This window comes from Camelus dromedarius, chromosome 3 (assembly GCF_036321535.1).
Source record: "Camelus dromedarius isolate mCamDro1 chromosome 3, mCamDro1.pat, whole genome shotgun sequence".
NCBI classification, from domain to species: domain Eukaryota; kingdom Metazoa; phylum Chordata; class Mammalia; order Artiodactyla; family Camelidae; genus Camelus; species Camelus dromedarius.
The window spans coordinates 25,594,411-25,616,496 of NC_087438.1; the positions used below are offsets into that span (position 1 = coordinate 25,594,411).

The 22,086-nt window shown below is 34.7% G+C and overlaps 1 protein-coding gene across 3 annotated transcripts in view; it reads left to right on the top strand.

Annotated features, from left to right (window-relative positions):
- The first annotated feature begins 826 nt into the window (after positions 1-826).
- Positions 827-22,086, top strand: part of NIPBL (NIPBL cohesin loading factor) — a 175,364-nt gene continuing 154,104 nt past the window's right edge. For all 3 annotated transcript variants that reach the window (XM_031444091.2, XM_031444078.2, XM_031444089.2), the window contains exon 1: positions 827-966. The gene's annotated coding sequence lies outside the window, so the exon portion shown is untranslated. The remainder of the gene's footprint in view (positions 967-22,086) is intronic.

Below are 22,086 nucleotides of genomic sequence, written 5' to 3' on the forward strand. Positions count from 1 at the left end.
GATACATCCATCCACCCGGCTGCACGGACACCATTTAAAAAATGCACCGTCGCCGTCCGATCGCCGGCGTCCTCTACGTGGCCGCCCCGAGCTCGGCTCCCTAGAGCTAATGAGCAGCTGGGGCAGCGTGCGCGGCCTGCGAGCCGGTCCCGGCCTGAGCGCCCCCCACGCACACAACCACCACCGAACTCGGGCCCCGCTCCGGTGGGCCTCCAGGAAAATAAAGACCGGGAAGCCCCGGCCCGCCCGTGCCGTAGCGAAAACGCCGCTCCGCTGGGTCGACACTAAAAGGCAACATCCACAGCCGCCTCGAGGAGAAGGGTGGAGAGGAGAGCCGCCGCCGCCTCGCTGCCCGCCGCCGCCCGGCCAGGGTGCGGTGCGGTGCGGTGCGGCGCAGCGCGCTGCCGTGCGGTGCGGTGCGGCGCGGCCGAAGACGCGAGGCGAAGTGGCGGCGGCGGCGCGGCGGTGGCGGAAGTGGAGTGGGGAAGAGGGGGTGGTTGTTAGTGTTTGGCGCCGGCGGAGGGAGTCATTCCTGCAGCTGCACTTCCGGTCGGCATTTTGTTCTGAGAGGGAGAGACGGAACGAGAGAGAGACACACACAGGGCTCCTTCCCCCCCGCCCTCCCCCCCCTCCCTCCGTCGGTACCGACTCACCCGACACCACCAAGCCGCAGGGAGGGACGCCCCCGCCGACTGGAGGATTGGTTCCCGGGCCGGCGGCGATGCCCCCCCGGTAGCTCGGGCCCCCGGTCGGGTGTTTGTGAGTGTTTCTATGTGGGAGAAGGAGGAGGAGGAGGAAGAAGAAGCAGCGATTTGTCTTCTCGGCTGGTCTCCCCCCGGCTCTACATGTTCCCCGCACTGAGGAGACGGAAGAGGAGCCGTAGCCACCCCCCCTCCCGGCCCGGATTATAGTCTCTCGCCACAGCGGCCTCGGCCTCCCCTTGGATTCAGACGCCGATTCGCCCAGGTAAATTCCTGCTCTTTATTTCGGCGGCGGCGGCGGCGCCAGGTCCTCAGCGTCTCTCCTCCTCGCTCCCCTCCCCGCCGTTTCCTTAGCGGCCCCAGGTCTCCTCCACGGGCGAGTCTAGAGTTCGCTCCTCTCTGGTGGCAGCCGCCCTGGGTGGCGGTGGTTTTGTACCCTCTCCCGGCCGGCTCCGGTGGCGGGGACTGGGCTCCTGCCGGGCGGCCGGGGAGGCGTAGGCCCGACGGAGAGTGCAGGCCGCGGGCCAGCGGAATCTACTTGAGCTCGGGGATTAGGAGAGCTCCGGGCTGAGCGGAGCTACTGCTGGTCGGTGACAGGCCTCGCCCGGGAGAAGAGCCGTAGCTAGTGAGGAGGCGGAAACAATACAACTAACAGCAAATGTGCCCTGGTCGTCCCCATATTTACAACTTTCCTGGTCCGGGAGTGGGGAACGTCCCAGTGAAACAAACAACCCCCCTTCTTCCCCCTGTGACCCCATGAAGGGAGGAAGTAGTTTCAGTTAGTGAGACAAATGTAAATACTCAGACACGGATCCAGTGCTAATTCTTTTCCTGTTTAAAACTTGTTTGGACGTTGGAAAGTTAATCAAGACTCATTTTCCTTTTAAAAAGAATCAAATCGTCCACATGAATATTTAATATGGAAAACCGTAGTGTGGTAGACACTGCATATGACCCCCCCACCCACGCAGAGAGCTTTTATGTTGTTGTTTGACAGTGTTGCACCTGGGCTTTTTATTCAAAGACAAGTATAAAGTACTTGACAGGTTTACCCTGCCACTTTATATTTGTATGAGTTATATGAGATCAGTTTTAAACGACTGTACATAAAACACTGAGGTACTTCCTGATCTAAACATGTAGGAGCTTAAAAAGAATTTTACATGTTCTGAGAATTGTTCTGAGATACAGGTAAAACCAATTTTCTTTAAAAGGATAGAAATTAAGTTATGCTTAAAAATCCTTGGGAAGTTAAAAAAAAGAAATGTAGAAGGTGCCATCCTTTCATGTCAGGGCAGATCTTCTTGAGGTCCCAGGATTGTCATTGGCTGTTTGTGCCCATGATGTTTGACTGTGTAACGAGAGAGGTGTCATTTTAATAGGTCAAATGTATCTGTAAATGCTGGGAAAAAATATCAATTCTATCTTAACAAATTCTAGTTCACGAGTAACTTAAGTGTTTAGAGCTTGTTTATTATGGAGGTGTTGGTAATGTAGGTTGGTATAAGGGAAAAGCAACCAATTTGAAACTCCTCAGCCGTACAAATTGCATAGTAAAATAAATGTATTCCTACGTTAAACTATTTTGATACTTTGTCTCATATTTAGTGAAATAATACTTTCGTTGGTTAAAATGAAGCAACACTGATCAACAAAGTCCCTTGTTTTATTAGTGGGTGTTACATTGGTTCGGATTTTTTGTGTCTCTTTTTAAATTATTATTGTCGTTGTAGACCAAGTAACTTTTCTGAAGGTTATTTTTGAGTTTAGCACCCTGCTTAAAATAAACTGTTCCACATTTCCTGCAAACGTATGGATAAATGTTAAAAAGAGTGAAGTTAATATAGCTGTCACGTACTAGGCATGTTTTTAATGCTATAAATCCGTGTAGTAGTCAGTAGCGTGTCCGTGATTTGTATTGGTCAGGGAGCAGTTTGAATTTTAAAAAGCCTGAAGCTCCTGCTGAGCCCCAATCCCGGCCTCCCTCCCTCCCACTAATCTCCCATTCCTGTCTTTGTGCTGCCTGCTCCTGTTAGACACTGTTTTCTACAGGGCCTCAGGCCTACACTAGGTGGGGGGCGTGCGAATGGGGAGGGGGTAAGGATACAGAAGGAAGGAACAGTTCACATCTTCAGCGGAAGGTTTGGGGGTGGGAGGTGGGGTAAGGGCGTCAATATAAATGCTTAAAAGGTCCTTCTATGAACCTGTGATTGTCTTTACAACTTTTATTTAAATAAAATACTGAGACGTATAAGGGATGAACATACTTCTGCTAAAGGTAATGGAAAGAGGAGGTCTGCTTGCTTAGTTTTTCATCAAGGGGAGCAACTTATTTTTAGAGTTTTATAGTGAAAGGGAGCTTTCTTATATCACTATGTTAGATATCTATGTGATTGTTTTTTTTATTCTAACTTTGGAATTAAAGTGAATTAGTTCTTACAGATCTTATTTTCCTAACTCTACGTATGTAGTAATCTGTAAGTAATATAGGTGGTGTGATAACTTTAATTAAGATAGCTTAAATATTTCTTTAAAGTAGATTGAAAATGTTTTTTGTTTGGCCAAACCAATTAAATTGGTATTTTTAAAGAAGACATTGTGAAAGTGGAGTAAAACCTAAACTTGTACTTTACATTTTTGATAACTTAGTTGGAAGGAATAATTTGTGTTTCCCTAGAAATTATGAATAGTCTTCTCTACCTCCCTTGTATTGGTTGGGACAGTCACCAGTGGCTAATCTTGTATTTCTTTCTTTTTTTTTTTTTTTAATTCAGTAAAAGGAGACAACTATAAGTGTTCCAGAAATCTTACAATGCTAGTTATATTATTTGGAGAAATATTTCCTGATATACCTGAAAGAAATTTCAACAGTATGGTTTATTTTTCTTGAGTTTGCACAATTATCAATAACTTATAATACTTACTTGAAAAGAAAACAATTTTAAAGTATATCATGAAAGTCTAGTAAACTAAGTTAAAGTTGAATATTAAATACTTAATTGTTTTTAGTGTTTTGAGGCAAATATATAGGATGCTTCCTTTTGAAAGCTGTTCAACAAATTTGTTTACTAAAGTTATTTGAAAGCTTTTGAACCTGCGTTAGGGATCATTATAATACTGTCCACCTTTAAGAAGAAAAAAATTATATTTGAAGAAAGGAAGACTATTTCAGATTCTCTTTGGGGATGAAAAGTGAGAGTTTTCAGTGTGATAGTAAACCTAATTTTGGTTTTCTGCATAGTGATTATTAAATTTCAGCAGTATTATGAACAAAGCTATACCAATTCATACATGAAATTTTCTTTATTTGGAGCCAGACTCCCCAGCCCAAGCTTGTATTTTCTAAGGCTTCCTAAACTAATTTCATATTTAATTTTTTGGTACCAGTCCATCATCAGACTGCTATAGAGACATTTGAACCCATCTGTGTTATATTTTGACATACCCTATTGTATTTTTTACTCACTCAAAATAAGATGTAAAAAAATTAGTAATACAAGAGTAAATTAAAATTAAAGAGTTTGAGTTTTACATAGTTTCTTTTAACTTTTCCCACCTTATTACTTATTAGGAAAAGCATAATTTGTAAGTAATTATGAAATCTAAAAATGTTGTAAGATTTCAGTTTTATATAAAATGATTGGGGAGACTGAGGTAAATAAAAATTCCTTTTAGAGAAATGCAACTTCAGTTCTGTTTATCACATTTATTTGCTGTAAAATGAGTAGGAAATTACTGACTAGGAACTTTACAGAAGCCTGGTAATTAAGTGTTTAGTTGATATGTTTATTTTAATTTCCTGAGCATACTAAGTTGGCTTTGGTGGCAATTTATGGTCTTACATAACCTTAAAAATAATTTTAATATATACCTTTGAGCAAACTTTTTTCTGTTTTTAGCAGTTGTCATTAATAATTATCTTTCTATTTTTAAACTGGTCCTTTATCAAGGTGACCTGAGTTCATTTATAAATATTCTCATTTCCCTGTGAAATAAATGACCATCATGATTTCCATTTTTTCATGAAAAACTTGACACTCAGAGGCCACGTGATTTGTATAGATTCATGTAGTGAGTTAGTAGGAGAATGAGGTTTTTTTCTTATTAGATTATATTGCTTTAAGAAATGTGTGAGCTTTGGTCCTGATACTGTTTGTGACTTTTTCAGTTATCTGAGTCCAAGGTGCTTTTCTCATCTCCATAGAGAGATATGATACTTGTATTTTGGTTTTATTTTCCTGTTATGAAAATAGTACTTTTACATTAGAAATCTTGACCTTGTATGTATATGTTTGGTGTTTGAGTGGCTGAATTTGTTTACCCATGTCCTGCCTAAGGAATGTAAATGAATTAACTATATTTGTAGTAAATAACAATTCTTGAAAGTTTTACTTTCATACTATTTTTTACATTGAGTGGGATTTTAGTGTTTCTAGTTAATTTAAAAGCAATTTTAAAAACCACGTCTCTTTATTTAAGGCCATGATTGTAATTTTAAAGAGTATTTCATGTGCTCAGAATTTTTTGCCCAAGTAAGTTAAGTAATAAAAGTGTTTTTAGATACTTGTCTCATGTACCGTTTTGCTTGATGTAAATCTGGAGTCAATTTTAATGAATTGGGTTTTGTTAGATTGAAGATGTTTCAAGGCATGTTCCTTTCTATTCCCAAAGTGATATTACTGGGAGAGATCATTTCTTGATATAGCATTGCCAGCTAGATTTTAAGGGCTTATTGTGGTTTGCCAGAAATTGTGTTAAGGATGTATGTTCCTGTAATATTATCTCATTTAATTCTAACAAGGTCATGAAATAGAAACAATTATCATCTGCAATTTACAGATGAAGAAACTAAGGCTAGAAATGTCAGAAAATTGTCCGTTGTCTTATAATTAGTAAATGATTCATTCTTCAGGATTTAGGGTTCCACATTTCTAGTTTAGTACATTTTTAATACTATCTTTTGTTGCTCAGTTGATTCAGTACTTACAAGTCATGTAGTCAAGGAAATTGTCTACTTTAGGCAAAGAACTAAAATAGAATTCAGACTGTATATCCTAAATATAATAATATTGAAGTCAGCAAATTTTTTCTGTCTTATAATTCAGCTTTGAGTTTCTTAATCAATCTGAATTTTTTACTTTTTTTTTAAATAATTGAGTTGAAATTGTCAAAGCATCTTTTTAGAAAGGAAAAATTCAGCTTTAGAGTGATTTTATTCATAGAAACTTTTATGACCAATTGTAGTATAGTAAATGAATCTATAAATTAGTATGACCAATTTTTAAAATTCCAGTATTTATGTAGGCAAAGAATGTTGATTCTTTCAAAGTCATCAACTTGGGTAGTTGTGCACTTATTCCAGAGCTGTTGCCATTATATACACTCTTATGGAAATTGCTTTAGAGACTCTGAGATAGTCTTTTTCTTATCCTTAATGGCAAATATTTATCTTCAGGGGTGAATTTGAGTTTTAGAGACAGTAAAAAGTAATTTAGAACTTAGTTTAGAAAAACTAAGTTTTAAAATTTGGGAGGATCAGGCACTGTGCTGAGTGCTTTACACTTTGTAATATGTAATATTATTGGGTGATTTCCATGGGTCAGAAAGTGCCAGGGGCTTTATATGGATTTTCTCAATTCTTCAAAGTTTAGTGTCCCTGAGTTCGGTTTATTTATTATCCTAAGATAATTTGAGAAAACTGAGGTATAGAATGATTAAGTGACTAGCCCAAGGTCCCACAGCTAACAAGTGGGAGAAAGTGGAGAAAGGACTCCAGAGCTGATGCTTTCTTTACCCATCAACTTTAACCACTGCACTGTTTATCGTGATTTGAACCTCCCAACTACCAGTGAGGTTAGTGATAACGCTCTTGTTTTACAGACAAGGAAATTGAGGCTCATCGTGTTTAAGAAACTTGTCCCCGGGTGGCAAATCTAGCAAGTGTTACAGATAGTATTCCAACTGAAATATGTCTAATTCTAAAACTTATGTCCCTTGCATTCTACCACCCTGCCTTTTCAAGATTTATAATATTTTCTTAATAAAAAGGGCAGGCTTGGTTATAAAGTAGTGAGACTTGTTTTTTTCTATGTGGCTTATAAAGAGATCCTGAAGATAATTTAATAAGACAATTTCTAAATTTTTTTGGTCAGTTAATAACCACTTCATTATTTGATTACAGTCTTTTAAAGCAAACCTTCTTAATTTACACCATATATAATATACAAAATGTTTCTATGTACAAACGTACGTTTAAATAGGCTGTTGAAGTTTGAATATATGCATGCTGTATCTGTGGAATCGATAGCTTTTGAAAATGTGGAAAAGTCATTTTATTTTTATAATATTGTGATTCTTGACTTATTTTTTATAAAAACACTAAGCATTAAAAAATATTCTCAAGAATACATTAAATTTCCAACATAATTTATTTAGGTAAATTGTTTTGCCATTTTACATGTGTGTAACATTTAACATGAATATACCAAACTCTTAAAGTTTTCTTTTGTATATATTTGCCTTTGGACACAAAAGAAAAACTTTTTCAGTATGCAAAAACATGGAATTAGCAACATTAATTAGTTTATTTATTAAAATAACTTTGTATACTTTTGCGTTTCCTGAGAAATTCAGAAGCTGTGACATAATTTTGACATATTAGATTCCTTTTTGTTAGAATTAGTGTATTAGAGTTACTTGTACTTCTCAATCCTTTAGTCTTGTGCCAGGGAAATGTGTATATACTTGTTTTTATGTGAATACTATTTTTTAAAAATTGTCCTTGTTTCTAGATAGCTTAAAAACTAACAATGCTTGAAATACTAGTGAATTATTAAAACTCAAAGTATAGTTTACTCTAAAAATATTAATTTTATAATTATATATTTTATCTTTTATTTACAAACAAACATGTCCTTGAAATTAATCCTAGTAAAGGAATATATCACTGAGTTTTCTCAACACTGCTACTTGGCAACCCTTTCAGGATTTTATTTTATTTGTTATGTTTGTTTGTTTTTCCATACTTGCTGTATGTATTTTTTTAATTGAAGTACAGTTGCTTTACAATGTTGTGTTAGTTTCAGGTGTACAGCATATTGATTTAGTATTTTTGCAGATTATAGTCCATTATAGGTTAAAACAAGATAATGGATATAATTCTTTGTTCCATACCGTATCTCTTTGTTGCTTATCTTAACCCTTTCAGGATTTTAAAACCTGCTTTTAGTTATCTTTATCTGATTGGATTGTATGTTGCCAATTTCTACTTAAAGTAATTGATAATTTGAGTATAGGCTATATGTAATTTATGACCAAATTGAAATTTCACGTGAGTATAAATTGGGCCTAACCCCCTTAAATTGGTGCACATAACATAATACTTTTTCCCCAGGGTTCTGCCTATGCCTCAAAAAACTCTTAAGATTGAAAGTTGAAATGTAATGGCCTAAAAGCTACTGTTATCATTCTTTCCCCTTTGAGAAAAGAATTAAGAATCCAGTATTTATGCTACAGCCTACTTCAGGTTATCGCGAAAGACATATATGACCTGCCTTTTAACTCTGCTAATCTTTTTATTCTTTTCTTTCTCTTTCCTCATTTATCTCTTCCTTTCTCTGTCAGCATCCATTCAATCTTTATCTCCCCCTAAGCAAATTTTTACATAGCTTGGTGAATATAGATGGTTTATTGTTAATGTTAATGAAACCTAGAGCAGTTTAAAAGGCCTCAAATTCTGAGATCTCCCTAACTTCAAAATATTGCTGGTGAAAAGGCATTGACATTAACTGTGAAAGTGTAGCATTCTTACTTTGTTCTGGAGATGCATTACTTCTTAAAACATCAGCTCAAGGACCAGAAATTGAAACCACCCCCAGAGTAGTTCTACAACTTGATTTCCCTTTGGTGGTGGGTTTTGTCGTTTGTTTTCATGTTTCCTTTCTTTCTTTCTTTCTTTCTTTCTTTCTTTCTTTTCTTTCTTTCTTTCTTTCTTACGCAGTCGCTCGACTGTTGAGAGCAAGGAGACTGTTATTTCCATCTTTGTCTGTAACACCATCACAGTGCTTGTCCTGTGTTGTAGGTATTCATTACATTTTTGTTCAGTTGATTAGTTAAAATTAAACTGTAGGATAGTTCATAAAGATATATTTCTAAATCTAAGATTAGTCAATGGCAAATACATTTTTGTGTTAATTTCAGAATATAATTTTCTTGGATACAGATATGTCCTTGAGGCTTCTTGTTTTTTGGGTAAGCACATTTTATTTACATAATATCCCTAACAATATACACATAACTTATGTATAAAAATAAATTAAAGAAAAATTTAAAACAGAGTTCTTTTTTTAGCTGTTGGGGTTGTGAAGCATTGTAAGGATTTTTTGTTTTGCCCCCTTGGGCAGTAGAATTGGGAGTAAGATACTGGATTTGTTGAAGGAAGGTATCTAAATACTTTCTTGTTTTAAACTTAAGACTGGTATATTACAACTGTTATTTTCTTTGATAATTTAAGTATTATATATAATACCAATTAAGATAAGTCAACTGTAATGAAAAATACATTACAGCACATTAAAAATACTATTCAAATAAAATAGTGGTACGATTACCGAGTTTTTTAAAAATAAGATGTATTTAGGTTTAATTTACACAATAAAATTCACTATTGTAAGTGTCCAGTTTGATGAGTTTTGACAAATATTGTCTTGTAACTACTACCTTAATCAAGACACATGATACTTCTATCACCCAATAAAGTTCCCTTATGTCCTTTTATAATCTGTTTCCTACCCCCAATCTAGCCCCTGGCAACCAGATCTAATTTCTGTCCCTATAGTTATGCGTTTTCTAGAATGTCGCCTAAGTGGAATCATACAGTGTGTATATAGGCTTCTGTATCTGGTTTCTTTCTTTCTTTCATTGGCATAATGCTTTTGAGAGTCACCCATGTTCGTACATGTATTAGTCGTTTTTTGATGTCTGGATTTTGAAATTGAATTTAATATACTCTTTAACTTTGGTACTGCCCTGTCAAAAAATACTTCGAACAGTTTTAGGTATTTGTCTCAGATCTTGCAGCTGCTGTATGATTGGACATACTTTTTCTTGCCCTTGTTTATCACTCAACTCCAGACATCTTTTAATTCACATTATTATTGAGTGGCATTTATTTTACTAGTTAATTCTGTTGGATTAGGTGCTCTACCAAGCAGGTAAAATAGACATTGCTCTCTTTTTCATCGTAATTAAAATAGATAGCATCATGAACATACAGCACTAGAAACTGGAACAAGAAATGAGGAATGGTACCATACTAACTCACCAGACATTGAGTTTACGTTTTGTGGGTTTAATGTTTGTTGTTTATACTAAAAATAGAGCATAGGATATAGTGAAGAACAGTCATTGTCAGAGGAAAAAGAGCTAGCAACAGAGTCTACAAATGAGAGAGATTCCTGAACCCAAGGGAGAAAGCTGTTCCAAAAAGGAAGGGGGTGGGGGGAACAAAAAAGGTGGGCAAATAAAATGACCCTTTTCTCATTTCTACCCCAGTTTTCAGTAAATAATACTACACCTCTGACTTTCAGCATTAGAAGAGAGACAATGACTGTTCTATTGCTATTCCCAAGGTGGTTCTTTAAACTTCGTTCTACTCTCTTTTCCTACTTATTTCTTCTATTCACTTGGCTTTTTTACATGCTGATGGCTCACAGATCTATCTCTAGAGTATACTCTTCTGAGACAGATTCAGCTGTCTTACCAGGCACCTCTTGATGTCCCATAAATACTGTAATTTCAAAAGTAGTATATAAATCTGAACTTCTCTCTCAGTTCCCTCCTACCCATACCCCCTCCCACCTAGAAAGAAAGCTTTTCTTGGAACTGTGTGAAGTAGGTTAATATTTTTACCATCAACTCAGTTGCCTAAACTAGAAACTTGTTGATAATGCTTGACCCTTCTCCTTTTGTGTATCTCCATACCAATTGTTCATCCATTCTGATATTCATAACACCTCCCTGAATACCACTTGAGTCCATCTCTCCTTTACTGTTTGATTCTGATAGTGGGTATGTCAGATGGAATAACTTATCAGATGGGATAACTTCTAGCATTTTTGAAAAGATTTAGAGGTTTTTAGGATTAGGATACTTTTTGCTCATGTGCTCAGTCTTTGGTATTTAATATTAAGGTGTAATCTGCAATAACATTCATGCTTTATAGCCTAAATGTGATTGTCCTCCGTACCCATTTCCATTATATCTAAGATCTAAGACTTCTTACTTAGAGCCCAGTGTATCGAGTAGAACAGTTTGAACTCAGTCTTTATCTTTCTGTGCCTGCCTTTTAGAGTACTACATTTCATGGATGTGTACATTCATTTCAGTACTATGTGTTTGTGTTCAGGAGCAGAGTCTGAGTTGAGAAGAAAATGGGAACATAGGAGCAAAGGTAAAGGAAGGGCTTTTTAATTGACTTTCCTATACTGTGGAAACAAATTACTTGAATAAAATTTTCGCTTTTATTGTAGATAAAAACACTAAAGAAGCGAATGCAGTGGGATGTGATACCATTCAATTGCTAGGCATGCAAACATTTTAAATGACAAGAGTCAGATATATTGTAGCTGTGTTACTTGTTTGTGAGTTTGGAAATTGTTGCTCATGGTTTTGTATAACCTTACAGTGTTTCTTGCTTGGAATAAGAAGTTACTCCCTTCATTCCCTAATTTGAACAAAGGGGTCTGCTTAGAGTTATTGATTTAAATAACCCTGGTATCTTTTGTGAAGGGCATCTTAAAATTTGATACTATCTTAAAAAACATTTTCTTCACTCTATCTGGAATTTTTAACTAAAGAAATAATAGGTACTATATTTTGCTTTAATGCTAATTACCATGTTTTTGAGAAAATGGAATCAGTCCAAAGGCTGTTTGCAAAGATTGATGATATAATCCTTCCTAGATACTGAGTCTATGGTAGCTTGCACTTAGTAAACACCCAACAAACAATTGTTGATAATGTGAATTTGAATTGTATTTCCGTTTTGAGATATAGGACTGATTGGAGAAACATTAGATGGGTGGAGCTTGCTGAATATTGAGCAAGTTTGATAGAAGAAAGAAAACACAGAGCCCAGAAAAGTTAGGACAGCATTTAAAGTAATTAAATTGGTGTAATTTAATTAATTGTATTTGGACACTTAGGTTTGCCTAGCTGAATAAGGGGAAGATCTATATACAGAAGTGTTTTTTTTTTTTAATTGTACTATAGTCAGTTTACAATGTTGTATCAATTTCTGGTGTATAGCATAATGTTTTAGTCATACATATACAGAAATATATTCATTTTCATATTCTTTTTCATTATAGGTTACTGCAAGGTATTGAATATAGTTCCCTGTGCTATACAGAAGAAACTTGTTTGTCTATTATATATATATAGTAGTTAATATCTGCAAATATCGAACTCCCAGTATATGCAGAAGTGTTTTTGAATTTTTTCTGTTCTTTTATACCCACTTCAATTTTGCTTCTGGTTTCAAATATTACCTCTGGATGTCCATCTTCACGGGTAAGGGGCAATTTAGTAGGCTCAGGGCTAAAATGACCTATGTAATCCAGATATGCATAGTAGGACTTGGGAGGTGTTGGTGGGAAAGGGAGAGGTATTGTAGTTCTTTAGTCATTTCTAACTTTTTTTTTTTTTTTTACTGTATGTCAAAGTGCCATTGCATGTTCTCAGTATTGAGATGAGGGGGCCTAAACACTATAAATTTTAAATGACTTAATTTTTTACAATAAGCTTGTGACTGCCTAGGATGAAGTTTAGTATCTGAATCTCTAGTATGCTACCTATTTGTTGAGCCATGCTGCCACCTATGCTCATTATCATATGATTTTAGTGATTCGGTTTTCAACTAGAAGATAAGATAGTGAACAAAATTTTAGTGTTCTTTATAAAAATTTCATAGTTCAGCAACTCTCCATTCCCTTAATTTTCTTAGGAACCAAAACTACTTATAGTTTTCTGGTGTTAGGTAATGCCAAATTGTGGAATTTAGAACTTAAAAAATTTTGAAGAACCTCAAAGTTAAAGCTTTTCTCTCTTTTTAATTGTAGTGGCAGTGTAGGGGAAAAAAACACATGCTATTTGGAAAACAGAGTATCTGTAATGTCACATTTTATTTTCCTACTAGGTTTTTACTTACAATATTTATGTGAATATAACTATCATTAAATATGTATTTATGATGTAAGTATATGTACCTGGTCCTGTTTCCTCTTAAGGTTATATCATAAAGATTTTCCTAATTTTATACACATTTTTATAACTACTTAAAATGTTACCCTGTATTTTGTCAGTGGATAAACCATAATTTCCTTAGTCATTCTACTTAGGACATTTTACTTTCACTTTTTTTCTGTACAAAAATGAGCTAGTGGAACATCTTTATATATAGTTTTTTCTTCCCCTTTGGGGGCTTTATTCACTTAGAGTAGAATCTGATTAGTGGAAGTTGGGCCAAAAGTTGAATATTTTTATGGCTCTTAATATATATTTCCAAAAATAGTCTTATCCTTCCATAATCTTTATTTTCATTCATGTCTTAATTCATTCAGTGAATGCATTTCTTTCATATAGATGCACCTTTCCTATTAAGATTATTCTTAGGTCGTTTGAATGTTCCTCTTCTCCACTATTGTGACTGTGATCCCTTTTCAATATCTTTTTTAACCTCTTCAAAATAAAAATTAAGGGTTTTTCAAACTGAGGTTATCATTTGGAGGCATTATGTAGTGAAATTAGCATAGAATCTAATCTAAACTAGCTACTAGCCAAGTGACATTTAGACCAGTCATTAAGCCCATTTCTTCAACTGTAAACTGTAAGGCTTCTCAGGTTTTAGGATTTTTATGGACTAGTGAAAACTCAAAAACAAAAGGGGAAAAAAGGGAATTTAGATAAATGAAAAAAGGGAGTAGGTTCTAGAGATACTCTTGCAGTTAAGGATCATCAGTCTTATCTGCAGGAAAAAAGTTGGTAAGATTTTAGATTGGTAAAAAGAAAAGTCACTTTTTAGGTGGGTTCTATAATAAGTCTTAATATTGGAAATATGAAACATCTAGTGTGATGTGGACATGGCCATGATCTCATAATTATTCTCTTGTTCATCAAACATTGAGTGTTTCCTGTATCAGGAACTAAGGCATTACAAGTGGTGGAATAAAAGACTTCACTCTTGCCTTCAAGGATCTTATAGTCTAATGTAGACAGATAAACAAAAAATTTGTTGCAATATCAAGATTAACAAAGAAGGAGCATTAGGAGCACTGAGGAGGATCACCTAATTTAGACTAGAGATACATTAAGTTTTGAAAACCATTAATTAGACTTGGGAGTCTGGGGGGAGGGTAATAGCTCAGTGGTAGAGCGCATGCTTAGCATACACAAGGTCCTGGGTTCAATCCCCAGTTATGTCCATTAAAACAAAATGAAACAAAAACTTTAGAGTTGCTAGACTTGGGAGTCTGGGGCAATAGTTTAATTTTGGAAAATGCAAATGCTTAGATTATCAGAGCATAGGGCTGAAAAGGGGGCATATCAATAAGATTTGAAGCTACAGAGAGGGTCAGGGTCCAGATTATGAAGGAATGTATATGCCTTTAAGAATTTTGCATTTGATTTGATTTTAAAGGCATTGGGGAATGAAGAAATCATTCAGTAATGAAGTATACTTTGTATTTTGAAAAAAATTTTTGGCAGCGATACAAAGATTAGGTGGTAGGCAGGGAAAAAAGAGGCTAGGGAGGCCATCTAGGAATTGATGAGGTCCTTATCTAAGACAATGCAACTATGGAAGAGGACACCCATAACAAGTGTTAAGAAATTAGCCTGGATACAGTTTGATGTTTACATGTAGGTAGATTGAGTAATGGAGAATGAAAAGAGTTGAGGATGACTGTTTGATTCTCAAGTTTATATTTGTGGGCCCTGAAGTATGAAAGTTCCATTCACTAAGATCTGGAATATAAGAGGAGAAGGCTATAAGAATTGAATGATGGGGATATGGAAGAACATGGAGAGGTGGTACTACAGTTTGAGGCATGTTAAATTTAACAAACCTATGGGACATTCAAGTGTGTGGTGGATATGGGAGTCTAAATACTTCAGGTTCTCAGAGCTGAGAAAACATCAGGCTTTTCTTTGACAAAGTACATAATTATGAATTGGTCTATTAGAGAATTTTATGAGGACAATATTTTAAATTTATATAGACTTTTTAAAAGTATATATAAAATTTAACTCTAAAATCATGTTGAAATCCTAAGTTTACTTTATTACCTTAACTGAGAATATCCAAGATAATATTCAATTTATTGTTATAGTTTTGATATAGATATGTATATCCATAATTAGAATTAGCACATAGCTTTTATTTTTTTAATTTTACTTTTTACTGAAGTGTAGTTGATTTACAATGTTAGTTTCACTTGTACAGCAAAGCAGTTCAGTTATACATACATACATACATACATACATTTTTTTTTAGATTCTTTTTAGATTGTAATTATAGCTTATTACAAGAAATTGAATATGGTCCCCTGTGCTATACAGTTAGGTCCTTGTTGTTTATCTATTTTATATATAGTAGTGTGTATCTGTTAATCCCAGATTCCTAATTTATCCCTCCCTACTGCTTCCCTCTGGTAACCATAGATTATTTTCTGTGTCTATGAGTCTGTTTCTGGTTTGTAAATAAAATTTGTTATCTTTTTTTTTTTTAGATTCCACATATAAGTGATATCATATGATATGTCTTTTCTCTAACTTACTTCACTAATGTAACAATCTCTAGGTCCACCTGTGTTGCTGCAAATGCCATTATTTCATTCTTTTTATGGTTGAGTAATATTCCATTATATATATATACACCACATCTTCATCTATTCATCTGTTGATGAACATTTAGGTTGTTTCTGTGTCTTGGCTATTGTAAATAGTCGTATTAACACATAGCTTTTAAAGCCAATGTAAGTTAAACTACTTTAAGCTACTTATAAATAAGAATACAGTCTACCAAACACTATTGCTTTTCACATTTTGGATGGAATGGGTACTAAAAAATTTAGTGATCTGGTCAGATTGTTGTAGATACTAATGGTTATTTGAAAATTACTTTCAAGATTGATCTAGAAGATCTCTCCAAACAGTCTTAAATCAGGGTTAAAAGTAGTATGGTAGATACCATGTGTTTTTGTTTTGTGTTTTTGTTTTTTTAAATCTTACTTGGTTTAAATTACCAGAAGATAATAATATCATTTCTTCTTGAGTCTTTGTTTTCCAGTATATTGACTATATTACTGTGAACTTAGAATAACAAAGTGAATGTTCTTGTACGACTATTTTCTGTTGTATAAGACTATTCCTAGCATCTTCCTGGTGTATTTGTTTATCCAGCTTAATCTGAAGACTGCTTCTTTAGTTGGTTTTATACTAAATACATACATATTATGAAATCCTTGGTGAGAACATGTTACTTTGCTTATGAGGGAATCATCTTTACAAATATAATTAAAGATCTACCTTTAGAATAGTTAAATAAAAAATGAAGAGCGGTAGCTTTTCAAAAGTATCATATGCAGGAATAATTTTGAAGGAATCAAACTGATTCATCAAAAATAACTGACCAGTATCATAATGTCAAAATGAAAATTGAGTGCTTTCCTAGGAGCTGAGTTCATTTAAGCAAATATACTTTTTTGTTTTTGTTGTGGTGGTGGAGTTTTTTTGTTTGTTTCTTTGTTTTTGGTTTTTTTTTTGGTTAGAGTGGTGACATGTTAATCACCTAGGGAACTTTTTCAAACTATAACCCTTTCATGGAGATTAAGATAAGTTTATAAGTTTCTCTTTTAAATAGTCCCTTCGGCTTTTTAACATCGTTCTGCAAGAGTTAACTGAATAATTACTGTGTTCAGCAATGAATTCTAGGCATTTGAGGCTAGAACTTTTTTTCAGCCTCCTTCTCAAAGAGACCTAAAAGATGCCTCTTTTATTTATTTTTTTTCAATTTTGTAAAACATCATCTGTGAAGCATAAAGGATCAAGGAACCATTGTGAGCAGAGTTATTAGTGAATTAGAATTAAAAATAGTGATAGAATGAAGAGGTGTGTTGAATTCTGAAGCATGGAAGGGAGTTGCTTGATAATAGAGAAGATGTAGTAAAATTGAGGAAAGAAGAGTAGCAGATACTATAAATGAACTTAGCAAAAGAATTGATGAGAAAATTGAAGTAAAAAAAATCAAATACAAATTAGCAACAGTACTTAGAATAAAATAAAAAATGATGAACTGACTGATCTGTTCCTAAGGGTACTTGTGTTTAAAAAGTTTACGCTAAAGTTAAATTGTCTTATTTTGTATATGTTGGATGCACCCTGCTTAAGAGTGATGTGTAAAATGCTTGAAACTATGCTGTGCACTTACAGTAAGTCCTCAGCAAATATTTATTATTTTTATTAGCTGACAGCTAGTTTTCTAATTGTGATTTGATGAAAACATTTATTTGTCAAGTATATTTCTAAATAAAAATCTGCTAATTTGTGACAATGAATTATTAGCAAGATGTTTTTAACAAGCAAAGAAAAAGTAATCATATCAGCCCAAGTTCATCTGGTATTGAAATAAGTACTCCACAAACAGCTTAGCTATATACCTCAAGTCAAGTGAAGTATCCCAAATAATAACTGTATATACAGGGAGCTTGATTCAACTCATCTCTGACATCTAAAGTTAATTATGCCTCTAAACACATTGTACTGTACTGTTATATATGGCAATATACAAACATATACAATATATACAAATTGCATCCACTATATTTTAATAGCTCATTTTGTATTTTCCTACTTGACACCTTTTAATCAAAAACATTTACCTCCTTTTCTCTTCATCTATCCAGATCCTGCCTTCTTTCTATCAGGATCTCAGCGGGTTTTGGTGGTAATGGAGGGAGATAGCATATTTGTCACCTAGGGTTTTGTTTTGGTTTTAAGCTTACAATATTTTCCCTCTTTGCTCCTGCCCCAGTTCATGTGATCTCTTCCTTTTCTAATACATACCTGTGTGTAGGAGTTAGTTATATTAAGTTATATGCAGAGTCACCACATTTTCTTATTGTATATCAAGCTACAGTTTATTTTGTTTCATTTTCACATTATTTATATTATCAATCAGATTATAAACACTTTGAGGGTAGAATTTGCCTGTGGTACCTTACAAAGTTTCTTGTCTGGAGCAGGCTTTTAGCAAGTGTTTACTAATAATTTAAGTGGCTTATCTGAACTGGTTTGAAAAGGTTTGGAAAGTATCTCACATTCTCACAGACCATAAAATGCACTCTTACAATGTACAATGGTAGAAATTCAATGGTGTATAGTATATTCACAGAGTTGTACAATCGTCATCACTGTCTACTTCCAGAACATTTTCATCCCCCTCAAAAGAAACCCCATATCCATTAGCAGTCACTCTCCATTATTCCCTTCCCCCAGCCCATGGTGACCACTAATCTACCTTCTGTTGCTGTGAATTTCCTTATTCATATAAGTGAAATCATACAATATGGCCTTTTTGTACCCTGCTTCTTTCACGTGGTCATCCACATTATAGCATATGTAAGTACTTCATTCCTTTTTATGGCCAAGTAATATTCCATTGTCTGCATACCACATTTTACTTAACCTTTTGTCAGTTGATGGATGTTTTGTTGTTTTCACCTTTTAGCAGTTATGAATAGTGCTTCTGTGTTTTCAGTTCCCCTGTGTAGGTACATAGAAATGAAATTTCTAAGTCATCTGCTAACTCTATGCTTAACTCTTTGAGGAACTGCTAGACTCTTCCAAAGAGGCTACATGACTTTTACATTTCCATTAACAGTCTTTGAGCTTTACACTTTTCCACATCCTTTTCAATACTTATTAACTGTCTGAGTATAGCTATCCTAGTGGGTGTGCAGTGGTATCTTACTGTGGCTTTGATTTGCATTTCCCTAACGACTAATAATTTTGAGCATCTTTTCATTTGCTTATTGGTCATTTATATATGTTTGAAGAAATGTTTATTCTAATCTCTTGCCTATTTTAAATTGGATTATATATCTTTTAATTCTTAAATTATAACTTTTTAATATGCTCTGGATAGCAAGTCCCTTATCAGATATATGATTTACAAATATTTTCTCCCGTTCTGTGGGTTATCTTTTCACTTTCTTGATAGTGTCCTTTGAAGCACAAAGGCTTTTCATTTTCATGATGTTTGATTTACCTGTTTTTTTCCCTTTGATCACTTGTGCTTCTGATATCATGTTTAAGAAACCGTTGCCTAATTCAAGGTCATGAAGATTTACACCTATAGTTAGTTTCAGCTCTTTAAGTCTCTAATCTATTTTGAGTTAATTTTTTGCATATAGTATGAAGTAGGGATCCAGCTTCATTCTTCTGCATATGACTGTCTCGTTATGCCATTGCCATTTGTTGAAAAGACTATTATTTTCCCATTGAGTGGTTGTAGCACCCTTGTCAAAAATCAATTACATGTAAATATAAGAGTTTATTTCTGAACTCTCAATTTTATTACATTGATCTATATGTCTGGCCTTATGCCAGTGCCACACTATCTTGATTACTGTAGCTTTGTAGTAAGGTTTGAAAATGAGAAGTATGAACCCTCCAACTTTGTTCTTCCAGGTGCATTTGTATTCTGGATTCTAGCATTTTCATATGAATTTTAGGGTCACTTTGTCCATTTCTACAAAATGGGGAGCTGTAATTTTGATAGCGGTTATGTTGAATTTATAGATTAATTTGGGGAAGTATTGAGTATCACCATCTTAATAAGACTTGCCATCGATGAGCATGGAATGCCTGTTTGTTTTTTAGACCTTAATTTCTTTCATTGAAAATTTTTTGTACTTTTCAGTGTGCAAGCATTGCACTTCTTTATTAAATGTGTTCCTAAGCATTGTATTCTTTTTGGTGCTATTATAAATGGGATTTTTTTTAACTTTATTTTTCAGATTGTTCATTGCCAGGCTATGGAAGTACAGTTGATTTTTATATATTGATCTTCTATCTTATAACCTTGCTGAATGCCTTTGTTAGTTCTAATTCATACTCCTTTTTCTAGGAGCAACTTATGTTTATTCTTCAATATGGTTCATTCTGCTGTTTTCTACCCTTCCAAATGCTACTTGCCAACAGTAGTTACAAGATAGAATTTTTCCTGTTTGTCCAATTCTACTACTTGTGCACATATGAAAAGTAAGATTAGATAGCCCAGAAGAAAAGTTGTGGTCACATGTTAAAATTTTTATTTAATGCTATGCAGCTGTCACGTAGGATTAAAAATTGAGAAATTGTGGCCAAGTACTTAACATGTTGATTGCTATGTCACCCAAATCTGGGTGATAGTTGTGTTCCCTCAGGCCCCATCACCCAGATATGGGTGATACTTTCCTTCATCCAGTTATGCAGAATTTATTCTGAATTTATTCCGCATGGAATAAGGGCATTCCAAGAAGAAATAAAACTGTAAAGAGGTTGAAAATTGAAAATAAGAAAAATTGTCCTTTAAAACAATTCCAGTTATACTGCAAAAACAGATTAATTATAAGCACGTATATTGTTAGTGTGTCATACTGCAGTGAAGTGTGAATTTGGGATCCGCAGGAAACACACCCAATCGACAGTGGATGATCACCATGTTAAAGCAATATACTTTACCTATAGTAAGAGCCATCTCAAATGTATTTTGCAGGAATAAGTAAATGCTTATATTAACAATGTGTATATATGGATGCAAAATAAATTGTTAGTAATTTCTAAAGTCTTTGTCTTCTACCAGTCAATAAGTGGGTTTTCATTAGTGCACCTGGAGAGCTTGAGCCATGTGGGTGCGGGGAGAAAAAGAATGACTAGGCAAAGTAGGTAAGAAGGTATGAGGGTTAGAGGGAAGAGAGGCAAGATTAATAAATTGAATTTTGTTAGTACAAACTATGATATAAGTAGATATATCTGCTGATTAGGAACAAAAGATGAGAAACAGTGATAGTTATTATTCCTCAAATTCAAACTTCTGTTTTTTAATCTGAGTCAGAATTGAACCTAAAATGGTAAGTACATATATAAAAAGATGTTCAACCTCACTAGTAATTAGGAAAATGAAGAGGTATACTTTAGTCAGCTTATGATGTGTTCTCTTGATCAAGGATTAAGTGCAAAAGTACCTTAAAAGTGTTCTTATGGAATAAGTTTTAGCTTCTGTTATCATTAATGTTGTTCTTATCACTAACCTTTAGGTGTTATATAATAGATATGAAGATGGGTAGGATAGTTCTTCCTGTCCCCCCTTCCTCTTTTAAGCAAAAATTTATCAAAAGCTTTCTATATATTATTCTCATATTTAACACTCTTAGAAAAAAACCTCATGGAATTGATACTTGCATTTCACAGGTGAGGAAATTGAAGCTTAGGAAGTCAAGGTTACACAGGTTATACCAGAGGAAGGAGAATTTGAACCCAAGTTTTTCTGATTCTAAAACCTAGTTTTGAAATCTTAATTACTATACAAATACTGCTTCTCCACTTCCTTTGAGGAGCTTACACCCAGGTTGATAAAATTACAGTTAATACTCCTTGGATCCTTAAACTATAAATAACTATTAAATAAGATTTAAGGCAGAATTTTAAAATTGAATTTTCATTTTACTTCAGAAAAATCTCAAGTCTTTGCTTTTGGAAATCAAATATAGTATTTGCCCATTCTTTTAATGTTGCTGTATTACTCAGCTTTTGTGGTCTCAAAAATTTCCTTGGTGTCCTTTGGAAAGTTGGCTCTTGAAACTCACAGTCAGCCTTTGAGTTCAGAAGTTAATAGACTCAGTAAAAGAGGAAGTCCTGGGAAAGTTCCTTGAATAATTTTAGGACAAGAAGTTATAACTTAAAGAGAGGATGGGTAACAGTTAAGAAGAGTAAAATAATTCTAAGTTGTTTTCTCTGTGTTGAAGACTTCTGTTTTACCTTAGATCTTACCAGCATAAAAAAATAAGTGTAGTGTGATTGCATTATAGGAACTTAAAAACTAGTATATATTGTATTTCTTTTTGATTGGGCCTCTAAGAATGTTTTATATCATTTGCTTTTTTTGTGTGTTATACCAGTCTTGGGGAATTCCACATTCAGTGCAAATCTTTGCATTGTGTTTGGTTTGCTGAGCTTTGAACAGTAGGATTTTGTAGAACAAAATTTAGCTTAAAGAAATCATCCAAAACTTTGGATGGTGTTGTGCCCTTTAAAGAATGATTTTTTAAATAGGTTTAAAATAACT